We start from the raw sequence: 11,997 nt of genomic DNA, 5'->3' as shown, positions 1-11,997 counted from the left end.
TAAGACCCCCAAGTGATTTTTCCATTTATCTGGAAAAGCTTTTGGGGGGATTTGAAAGGGATGGAACCTTTCCATTTCATTCTTTTTCCATCTGTTCCTTTCCTTTTCTGTTCCATTTAGTTCCATGCTACACAGTTCCAACCTCCCTTCCTCCCTCCCTTCCTCTCTCTCTTCCTTCTTTAGTTCGTATTTTAACAACTAAGGTTCAGTCAGGAAGCATAAACTATTCAATTATTTATTATTAAAACAGATTTATTGAAGTATAATTGATTTACAGTAAACTGTGCATATTTAATGCATGAAATTTGATGTTGTGACATGTGCACACACCTGCAAAACCATCACCACAATCAGGGTAATGAGTGTCTTAATCACTTCCCACCATGTCCTTGGGCCCCTTTACAATCCCCCTCCTTCGCCTCATCCTCGGGTGAACACTGCCCTGCTTTTTGTCACTGTAGATCAATTGCCATTTCCTAGGACTTTACATAAATGGAATACTACCCTATGAATTCCTTTTTCCTGTCTTCTTTCATACACTATAATTGTCATCCATTTATAGCATGTATCAACAGTTCACTCCTTTCTACTGCTGAATAGTTTTCATGTAGATATATGACAGTTTATTCAATCGCCTGGAATGGGACATTTGGGTTGCTTTCAGGTTTTCACTATTATAAGTGGAGCTCCCATGAGCATTCATGTACTGGTCTTGGAATGGGTTTATACTTTCACTTCTTTTGAGTAACTATCTAGACTGGAATAACTCGATTATATGGCAGGCACCCATTCAACTTTTTAAGAAACTGTCAAAATGCCTTCCAAAGTGATTGTACCATTTTGCATTTCCAGCCTTTGTGTGCGACATGTCGTTCCAGCTCCTTCACCTGCTTCCCAAGGCTTGGTGCTCTGTCTTTCTTACCTTTTGCTTCTCAAATAGGTACCTAGTGGTATCTCACTGTGGATGTAATGAATGTGTTTTGTACTTTCACTGGCTTATTTGCCACCTGTATATATTCTTTGGTAAAGTGTCTACCTTTTTTATCCATTTTTGTTGGGTTTTTGTTTTGTCTTCTTTGGTTTTTGAATGTGCTTTCTTATTATCGAGCTTTGGGATTTCTTTATTTATTCTAGATATGATTCTTTTATTACCGTATTTTGCCATGTATATGCACACTTTTTTTGCCCACGTTTTTGAGGGAAAAATAAGGATGTGCATTGTACATGGGTAGAATGATCACACACCATGGCTATAATAATCCTGTGTATAATGTGCACAAAACATGGGTGCACATTATACACAGCAAAATATGGTAGATATATGGTTTGCAAATATTTTTTCCTATTATGTTGCTCATCTTATTTTTTTAACAGTATTTTTTGGAGAGTGTAAGTTTTAAATTCAAATGGAGTCCAGTTTATCCAATTTTTCAATTGACTGTGATTCTGGTATTATAGCTGAGAAATGTTTGCCTAACTGAGGTCCCAGATTTTCTCCTGCATGTTCTACAGTTTTAGGTTTTACATCTAAGTCTATGATCAATTTAGAATTGATTTTTGCATTTGGTGTTGTTCCAACACCATTTGCTGAAAAGAATACTTTTCTTCACTGAATTGAATTTGTATCTGTGTGGAAAATGAGTTTCATATATGCATGTGTAGGTCTATTTCCTTATTCTGTTTCATGATTTTGTGCATCATTATGTCAATATCACACTCTCTGATTATGTAGCTTTATGTCGTGAAACTAAGCAGTGCTAGTTTTCCCACTCTGCTCTTTTAGAGTTGCTTTGTTTATTGTAGGTTACTTTGACTAATTATTTGCATTCTTATATGAATTCTAAAATCAATTTATCAAATTTCCATAAAAAAGTGCTTGGATTTTGATTGTGATTGTTTTGAATCTACTAGATTAATTCATTGAGAATTAACATGGAGTCTTCTGTTCCATGAACGTGGTATGTCTTTCCATTTATTTATGCCATATTTAATTTTTTAAAGCAATATTTTGTAATTTTTATTGTACATGTTTTTATGTATTTTGTTGCATTTATCTTTAGGTATTTTATATAATTTCTATTGTAAACTGATTGTTTTAAGAATTTATTATATGATTTTTTATTGCTAGTGTACAAAAATGTAATTGCTTTTACTCATTTTATCTTGTATCCTGAAACTTCCTAAACTCACTGATTGATTATAGTAACTTTTTATAGATTTTACTGTACTTCCTACTTAGGTGATTATTATCTCCAAATAAAGAAAGTTTTATGTGGGGGCCCGCCAGGCCGCAGGGGATCACGGACAGAGCCCCCACTGTGAAAACGGTGGCGGGACTTGGTTTCTGGTCCCTGGAGCCGGCGGGTATCTTGACATCTTCCGGACCTTCTCCTTCTCAGCCTTGAAGGAAAGAACAAGGTCTTGGCATGTGCGTCATGTTCCAGGAAAGTGATAATCTTGAGGACACTGCTATCTGTGGGCTAATGTTCTCAGGATGTGAGAACATCTTGCCCTCTTGATAGCCTTCGGGAATGTACAAACTTTTGTAAAACAGCATTGTTCTCAGGCCACCGTAGTTCTGCATATAAGCCAGCAGTCTCTTGAATAAACTTGCCATTTGCCAGCCAGGAGCACTTGGACCTCTCCATTATTTTAATTAAGTTAAGTCCCTCGCCTCACCTCGCGACCACCTTGCTGCCGCGGGCGGCGGCAGAGTGGCGCCCCAACAGGGACCCGGAGAAAAGGGGTCAGGGGGGACCAGCAGAGTCCTAATCGCGAGGATAGGGGAGCCCGAGAGGACCGCTGCTACAGGAAGCCCGGGTAAGTTAAAAAAATAAAAAGTAGCAGGAAGCAGTATTGGAGAGTTTATAATTATGGGAAGTTCCCATTCATCAGATCAGGGATTTTTTGAAAAAGTCCTCTGCTCCTTATTGAAGGGGCGAGGCATTACTACCTCTAAGAGTCAAATACATTGTTTTGTAGATTTTATTCAACAAGTTTGCCCTTGGTTCCCGGAAGAAGGTACTATTAATATGAAAACTTGGAAAAAGGTAGGAGAACATATTCGTGAACACTACCGTGCTCACGGTCCAGAGAAAACTCCTGTTGATGCGTTTTCTTTGTGGACACTAGTAAGAGATTGTCTTAGGGGAGATTCTGAGCTTGAAAAATGGGAACGAGGGACTCATGGCAGTTTGCCAGCCATTCATTCGGCAGAGGATCTTTCTCGCCCTCTGCCTCCAGTGCCAACTGCTCTGCCTCCTCCGACTTGGGAGGCGTGGTATGAAGAACCTAATCTTAAGGTGGTGACTGATCTTAAGGTGGCGACTAATTTTAAGGTGGCGACTGATTTTAAGGTGGCGACTGTTCAATCGGAGCCGCCAAACCCTGATGAAGCAGATTGGGGAAATCTAGCAGGTCAAGCGGAGCCTGGATAGCTCAGTTGGTAGAGCATCAGACTTTTAATCTGAGGGTTCAGGGTTCAAGTCCCTATGTCAAAAGTTTGTGCAACAAGCTATTCAACAAACTCGAGATCAATTTCCTCTTGCATTAATCATCCATTACATGGATGACATTCTATTAGCTCATGAAAGCGTGTCTTATTTGTATTCAACTTTCCAGCATATACAACAAGCCTTATCCCAATCAGGACTGCAGATCGCTACTGATAAGGTACAAAATACCTATCCATTTTCTTACCTAGGGTATTCGTTAAAACCCTCTTCCTTCTCTCCGCAGTTTTACTTTTTCCTGTATATTCTTGATGTTTTAAAATTTTAAATATTACCTTATTTCTCTGGCTGGAGCCTTGAGTAAAATGTTGAATAGCAATGGGGAGAACAGACATTGTTACTTGTTACTGATCTTAAGATCTTGAGACATTCCTTGTTACTGATCTTAAAGAAGAAGCATTCAGCCTTTACTCATTAAGTGTGATGTTAGTTGTAGGGTTTTTGTAGATGTCATTTACTCCTTTTATTCCCAGTTTTTCTAGTAGGTTTTATCAGAAATGGATGTTGCATTTGGTTAAATGCTTTCCTTGCATTTGTAAAAATGATAATATGGCTTTTACTTTTTAGTTTATTCATATGTTTCATTTGTTAAAAAGCATTGCATTCCTGGTATAAATCCTACCTTTATGTATAAAAATATATTTTATATATCATTAGGTCATGATATATTATCCTTTTCATATATTGTTAGATTTGAGTTGCTAATTTATTCAATAGCTTCATTGGCATGTAATTATCATATGACATTTAAATATCATAAAGCTCACCTATTTAGAATATAAAATTTAATGTTTTAATTGTCTTACAGAATTGTACAACAATCACAATAATGTAACATTAGAACATTTTTTACAACCCCCAAAAAACCTTGGACCCATTAGCAGTCTCCCCTATTCAGCCCTCCCAGACAGCTCTAGGTAATCATTAATCTAATTTCTGTCTCTATAGATTTGCTTGTTCTGGACATTTCATATATTAAATCATACCATAGATTGTCTTTTGTGTCTGGCTTCTTAGACTTTGCATAACGTTTTTGAAGCTCTGCAATTGTGTGGCTGGTTATCAGTAATACATTCCTTTTCATTTCCAAGTAGTAGTTCATTGTACAGATATAGCACATTTATTTATCTAGACAAATGTTGATGGGCGTTTGGATTGTTTTCATCACCTGGCTCTTATGAGTAACGTTGCTGTAAGTATCTGTATGCCATTTTTGTATAGATACATGTTTTATTTCTTTTGGGTAGAGGCTTTGGAATAGATTCACTGGGTTACATGGTAACTATATTTAACAATTTAAGCAAGTACGAAGTGTTTTCCCAAAGTGGCTGTTCCATTTTAAATTCCCACTAGTAATGTATAAAGCTTTGATTAAATAAAAATGTGTTCAGAATTTATTCATCTATGTTCATGAGAGGTTATCAGTTGTTTTCTTGTAATGTCCCATTTGGTTTTGGTATCAGGGTTTTAATAGCCTCAAGGACTGAGTTAATAGATAATCCTTTCTTCTCAATTTTCTGGAAGAGTTTGTGAAGATTGGCATTATTTTTTTCTTAAATGTTTGTTAGAATTCATCAAGGAGACCATCTTGCTCTGGAATTTGTTTTTATGGGCTGGTCTTTAATTACAAATTCCTTTTATTTGATCAACACATGGCTTTTCAGGTTATCTATTTTTTCTTATGTGAAGTTTGGTAATTTTATTTTTCAAGGAATTTGACTATGTCATCTAATTAAAATTTATTGACACATAATTGTCCTTTCTTCTCAAAGAACAATTTTTTTGTTCTTCATTTTTCCCTATTGGTTTTCCCTAATTGGTTTTCCTATTTCATCCACTGAGATCCTCCTTATTATATTTTTTCTTCCATTTACTTTGGGTTAAATTTGTTCTCATTATTTTTTTTTAGTTTCTTAATGTATAATCAGTATTTATTTATTTGAGACTGTCCTTCTATTTTAAAATAGGTATTCAGTGCTGTCACCTCTCCCTAAGCACTACTTGAGTGACGTCCCCCAGATTTTGACGTGTGATTTTTTATTGTTTTTAAAAAACATATTTTATTAATTATGCCATTACAGTTGTCCCATTCCCCCCTTTGTTCCCCTCCATTCTGCACACCCCCCAACATTCCCTCCCTTTAGTTCATGTCCATGTGTCATAGTTCTTTAGCGTCTACATTTCCCACAATACTCTTGCCCTCCCCCCTATCTATTTTCTACCTATCGTCTATGCTACTTATTCTCTGTACCTTCTCACCTCTTCCCCTCCTCCCACTCCCCTGTTGCTATCCCTCCATGTGATCTCCATTTCTGTGGCTTTTCTCCTGATCTAGCTGTCTGCTTAGTTTGCTTTTGTTTTAGGTGTGGTTGTTAATAACTGTGAGTTTGCTGTCCTTTCACTGTTCATATTTTTTATCTTCTTTTTCTTAGATAAGTCCCTTTAACATTTCATATAATAAGGGCTTGATGATGATGAACTCCTTGAACTTGACTTTACCTGAGAAGCGCTGTATCTGCCCTTCTATTCTAGATGAAAGCTTTGTTGGATAGAGCAATCTTGGATGTAGGTCATTGCCTTTCATGACTTGGAATACTTCTTTCCCACCCCTTCTTGCCTGTGAGGTCTCTTTTGAGAAATCAGTTGATAGTCTGATGGGAACTCTTTTGTAGGTGACTATTCCCTTATCTCTTACTGCTTCTAGAATTCTCTTCTGCATTTTAATCTTGGCTAATATAATTATGATGTGCCTTGGTGTGTTCCTCCTGGGGTCCAACTTCTTTGGAACACTCTGAGCTTCCTGGACTTCCTGGAAGTCTATTTCCCTTGCCAGACTGGGGAAGTTCTCCTTTATTATTTGTTCAAATAAGTTTTCCTCTTGTTGCTCTTTCTCTTCCCCTTCTGGTACCCCTATAATTTGGATGTTGGAACATTTAAAGATTTCCTGGAGGTTCCTAAGCCTCTCCTCATTTTTTTGAATTCTTGTTTTTTCATTTTTTTCTGTTTGGTTGTTTCTTCCTTATGGTCCATTCCATTGATTTGAGTCCCAGTTTTCTTTCTATCACTATTACTTCCCTGTGCATTTCCCTTAATTTCACTTAGTGTAGCCTTCATTTTTTCATCCAATTTGTGACCAAAACCAACCCGTTCTGTGAGCATCCTGATTACCAATATTTTGAACTGTGCATCTGATAGGTTGGCTATCTCTTGGTCGCTTAAAAGTATTGGTTTTGGGGCTTTGATTTGTTCTTCCATTTGAGCCATAATTTTAGCCTAGGTGTTCACCGGGGTGGGGCAACCCAGTTGCTGGGTTGTGATGCTGTATGTGGGGGTGGGGTCAGAGAGGGAGCAATGATGCTTGCTCTGCTCTCTCTTGGATTTCAGTACCCTCTGCTGCTTCCCACAAGCAAATTGGGCCCTTCTGGTGCTGGTTCCCGGGTGTGTGGGCTTGTGTACACTCTAGGACCCTGTGGGTCTCTCCAACAAACTCTCCAGTGAGGCTGGGAGTCTCTCCCAGCACCTCAACCCCCACAAGTTTTTTCAGTTGGTGCTTTTAGGCTTTATTTCCCATTGCTGGGGCCCTAGGTTTCGCTGTCTGTCTCGCTGCCTGTTTTTGCCTGGTTTATCTGCACGTGAATGTGTGACAATGGTCAGCCGACAGCCTTGTGCGCCTCACTGAGTTTGCTCATTTCCTCCCCATGCCCAGGGCCTGCTAGCCCCACGAGGAGTACCTGAGATTTTTCCTGCCTTGACCCCTCCCTCTCTGCTGGCCGCCGACCACGCCCCTCTTACCAGTCTGGATGAATGGTTCATTGTTGTCGGACTTCAGTACAGCTCAATTTTCTGTCCTGGTTGTGTTTTTGTTTCCAAATCTTTGTTGTCCTTAAATTTGGTTGCATGAGGAGGCACAGTGTTTCCACCTACACCTCCATCTTGGCCGGAAGTTGACGCGTGATGTTTTCATTTTCTTCGAGTTCAATCTGAACACTTTCTAATTTCCCTTTTGAGACTTTCATTTATTCATGGGTATTAGAAATGTGTTATTTACATTTCAAATATTTAGGCATTTTCCAGAAATGTTTTTGTTCATGAGTTCTAATAAAATCCCACTGTTGTCAGAGAACATATTTTTTAATTCATTGGAAAAAATGTTAATGATCCAGAGATTTGACATATCCTGGTAAATGTTCTGTGTGCATTTGGAGAAAAAAGTTCATTCTGCTGTTGTTGCATGGAGTGTTCTATAAATGTCAACCCAATCGGGATGGTTGGAAGTATTGTTCGAATCTCTTCTGTCCTTCCTGATGTTCTGCTGAGTCACTTTGTTGATTAGTGCTGAGGGCTGAACTGTGTCACCCACAGACTCATATGCGCAGGCCCTAACCCCCAGTGTGGCGGTATTTGGAGACACCAGAGAGACGCCTGTGCTTTTTTTTTTCTCTCTGCCCTGTGAGGGCACATCTAGAAGGTGGCTGTCTGCCAACTGGGAGAGAGCAGTCATGAGAATTTGACCATGTAGTGCTCTGATCTCAGACTTCGAGCCTCCAGAACGGTAAGAAAATAATTTCTGCCTTTTAAGTCAGCCAGTCTGTGGTCCTGTGTTATGGTACGCCGCACTGACAAAGACAGTTATTGAGACAGGGCGTATTGAATTAATGGATCAAAATTAATCTATTTCTTTCTATCTTTGGTTGTGTCAATTTTGATTCTTATGCTTAGAGGTTCTATTATTGGGCAAATACACCTAAATGTGAAAACTAAAATTTTAAAACTTCTAGAATAAAACTCAGAAGCAATTCTTTGTGATTTGGGCAGGCAAAGATTACTTAGGGTACAATCATCATGAGTCAGAAAAAAATTGACAATTTGGAATTCATCAGATTTAACATCTGCATGTACTTATAGAAAACAAAAGGGGAAAGTATGACCTGGGTAAAAATATTCCAATGCATAAATCTGACAAAAAACTTGCATCTGTAATACAGGGCCCAGCACAAATAATGCCCCTTTTTTGTTACCAAATCATAAGCATGTAATTCTGTAACATAACAGAATCACACTCAAGTACACCATCTGACAGTTAAGTGGAATGTTCAATTTAAAACTGTAAATTATTACACCCATGTGATTACCTTACCAACCACACTCAGGCAGGCCTTACTTCTGCCAGACCCTCTGTATTTAATATACTTCTGTATATTAAACCCCTATCACTTAATAGTAAAGGTAATAAAGGACAAACTGTAATAAGGGGGATAAAATATTTGGACAGGTACTTTGATGAGGAAGATATTGTTAATATCTTCTTGTTAACTGACCAGATAATTAACAATGAAAAGATTCTAAAAGTCATTGGTCATTAGGAAATGTAAATTAAGCCACAATAAAATACCACTACAAAGCCAGTGGAATATCCATAATTTCTGGACTGATCACACCAAGTACTGGTGAAGATGTGGAGGAACTGGAATTTGCAAACACCGCTGATGGAAATATAAAACGGTACAACCCCATTCAGAACAGTTTCTTATAAAGGTAAATGTACAACTACTATATGATTCACCAATTCCACTAGTAGGTATTTATTTTAAAAAATGGAAACATTTGCCCATTCAGTGACCTGCACATGATGTCATTGCAGTTCCATTAGATTATTTCAAACTAGAAACAGTTGTATGTCCAACAACAGTTGAGGTGATGCGCTGTGTGTGGTACATCAATGCAAAGAAGTAGTTATCAGCAAAAAAAAAATGCTGATTCTTGTAACCATATGGAAGAATGTTAAAAATATCATCCTGAATGAGTGAAGCCAAACACACAAAAGTTCATATTGTATGCCATGAATTACATGAAATAATGCTAGTAAAGGCAAAAGCAGGAGAGAGAAAACAGGTCATTTGTTTTTCTGACACTTGGTTTTGGGAGGAGTATTGATTGCAAAGGAGCACAATATTACTTTTGGGAATTATTTGTATTTTAATTGGAATGATGGTTAAACTAGCCATCATTTTATGAGTTTTGAATGATATTTCAAAACTCATAAAACTGTACAATTAAAATGGCAACATTTTATTTTATGTAAATGAAACTCAATATTAAGTTTATTAGAAAAGAATTAGAAGAGAATTTTGAAGTGGATTTGAACCTCTTCAGGTGAGGGGCACCTGTTGTCTGGTACTGGTGTCACTAGGGTTGCTTCTACCATGGTGGGAAAAAATAACCCCAAAATGGACTCAGCTGCTGTTCAGGGAAAAGCAGGGCTAGAGGTGAGGAAGCATGTCTGCGGTGCTGCTCCCCCAGGGCTAGGGGGCAGACAGGATGTCCCCGGGAAGCAGCACGCATGCGCAGTTGCTGTCTCCCCATCCCGCCCAGCACTCTCCCTCTAGTGAGTACGGAGGGAGCAGGAAGCAGCGTGCAGGCCCAGCAGGGCGCAGCAAGCAGAGCGTAGTGGGTCTGGAGCTGAGCAGCAGTGGCGTGATAATGGCGCACTGGCCAGTGAGATAACATCTGCGATGCTAAAAACCTGACTGTGTCGGAAAACCTACTGTATTTAAAACATTACTTTTTGCACTTTGCTAGCTGTTCCTCTGTGAATAAAATATTGAATAGCTAGCCAAAACGACCTATCAGCACAGCACGATTTGCCTATTATAAGTTAACTTCCTTGAGAGCAAGGACTCTTTCATTGAGGTTTATAATTTGCATTGGGTTACTGAAAGGTATACTAGGAGTCACAGGTTAGTATGATGCTGCTGTATGGGAAGGGGAGGCATTCGTGTTGTTTTTTTCAAGGACATACCTACTCTCTCTGAATGCCAGACACGTGCATAAAACTCCGTAACTCTAAAAAGTGCTGGATCAAGGTTTTCCCATGCCGAAGTTTCATCACCCTGAGTCAGAGGCTGCTGTCTAAGGATAGGCAACTACAGAGAGACATTGAATTAAAAACAAACAGACAAATAACAAAAAAACCCTCAACTGGCACATTTGCTTGTGTGCCAGGCAGTGAGCTTAGCCTTCCAGGATGGACAAGGCTGGAGAGGCTAGTGTGTGCCTTCAAGGGGCTTCCAGTTTTGTGGGGAAGATAAAGCACGTGCATCAATGGCTATGATAAAGATGAAGACAAGAGCCTACTATTCGAGGAGCGTGAGAGCAAAATGCTGGGGGTGCTCAGGTGGAGGGTGAATCATTTCGGATGGACTTTGGAGAAACTTCCTGGGGGAAGTGGTATTTCCCCTGGTAACCACTTACTCTTCTTTTACGAGTCGAGTCCTCTGAAAAGCTGCTTCTTTTAGGGGAGGCTTCCCTGATTCCCAAAGCAAATGCATGTACGTTCTAATCTAGTTCTGTGACGTCATACCCACTGCTTATTGAACACTTATTATGGGCCAGACAGGCACTGGCCTAAGTTCCACTGTAGGTATTATTGCTTGTAACCATCACAGGAACCCTGTGAAGTTAGTGCTATTGTTCCCCATTGTACCGAGGAGAGAGGGAGGGTAAGTCAGTTGCTCACTGATGGTAAAAATGCTCCGGATTCTAATGTAGGTGATCCGATTCCAGAACTGGTGCACTGATTTAGCACATCTGACTGCTTTTCCAGTTTTTCACCAAAGAACTTATGATTTTTACTATATGATGATTATTTGTATCTAGACTTGTTTCCTTTGCATTAGTCATGTAAGGCATTATTCAACTGTGTAGCCGTAGAGCGTAGCACAGTGTTTGGGCCGAGTAGTTCCTCAATACATGTTCTCTGAGTGGATAAATTTGGGGCACTCTGAATGGAAATTGGAAAGTGACACCACCTAAGACTCAGAAGGTCAGGGAAGTATATGTAGTGCTGAGTTTAATCAGGAAAGCATAAATCATTAAATACTTAGAACAGAGGGGATATAACTTAGAGAACTGGTCACGCAGGTGTTGGAGGGTCTGGGAGGACAAAGGATGATGCAGGAACCTTGAGATTAACAATGAAAGGAACCCATTACTGCCCCTAGGCAGAAGGGGCATACGGAGGAGGTGGAGAGTGAAGCCATGCCAGACCTGCGCAGAGGGGACCTTGTTGCTGGAGATGCAGCCTGAGGCAGAGAGGGGGCATGAGGTCCACCCTGCTTCCCTTTGCTCCTGTCTTCTAATCCATTTGCATGACTTTGCACTGGCTTTTGCGGGTACCTGGAAACTCAGTCTGCAAGAGTCAGTGTCCACATGATGCAGAGCAGAGCAAGCTGGGGGTGGGGGTTAAGAACTAGGTCTGAGGCCAAATAAACCCAAGAGTGGCAGAGAGTACTGGGTTTTGGCATCAAATGTGGGCTGACACTTGTGGTTCACTGCAAAAATGGCCTCAAGAGGCAGAGTCTCTCTGTACTTTGGACTTGAATCTGGACTGGTTTGGGGCTTGCCTTTGGCCAGTAGGACAATAGTAAATGTAACGCAGATGGTCAGAAAGTATATACACTTTGGGACTTGCACTCTTTCACTATTA

Source organism: Sturnira hondurensis, unplaced genomic scaffold (assembly GCF_014824575.4).
Source record: "Sturnira hondurensis isolate 20B ecotype Veracruz unplaced genomic scaffold, ASM1482457v3 Scaffold0000780, whole genome shotgun sequence".
NCBI classification, from domain to species: Eukaryota; Metazoa; Chordata; class Mammalia; order Chiroptera; family Phyllostomidae; genus Sturnira; species Sturnira hondurensis.
This window is presented reverse-complemented; position numbering follows the sequence as displayed.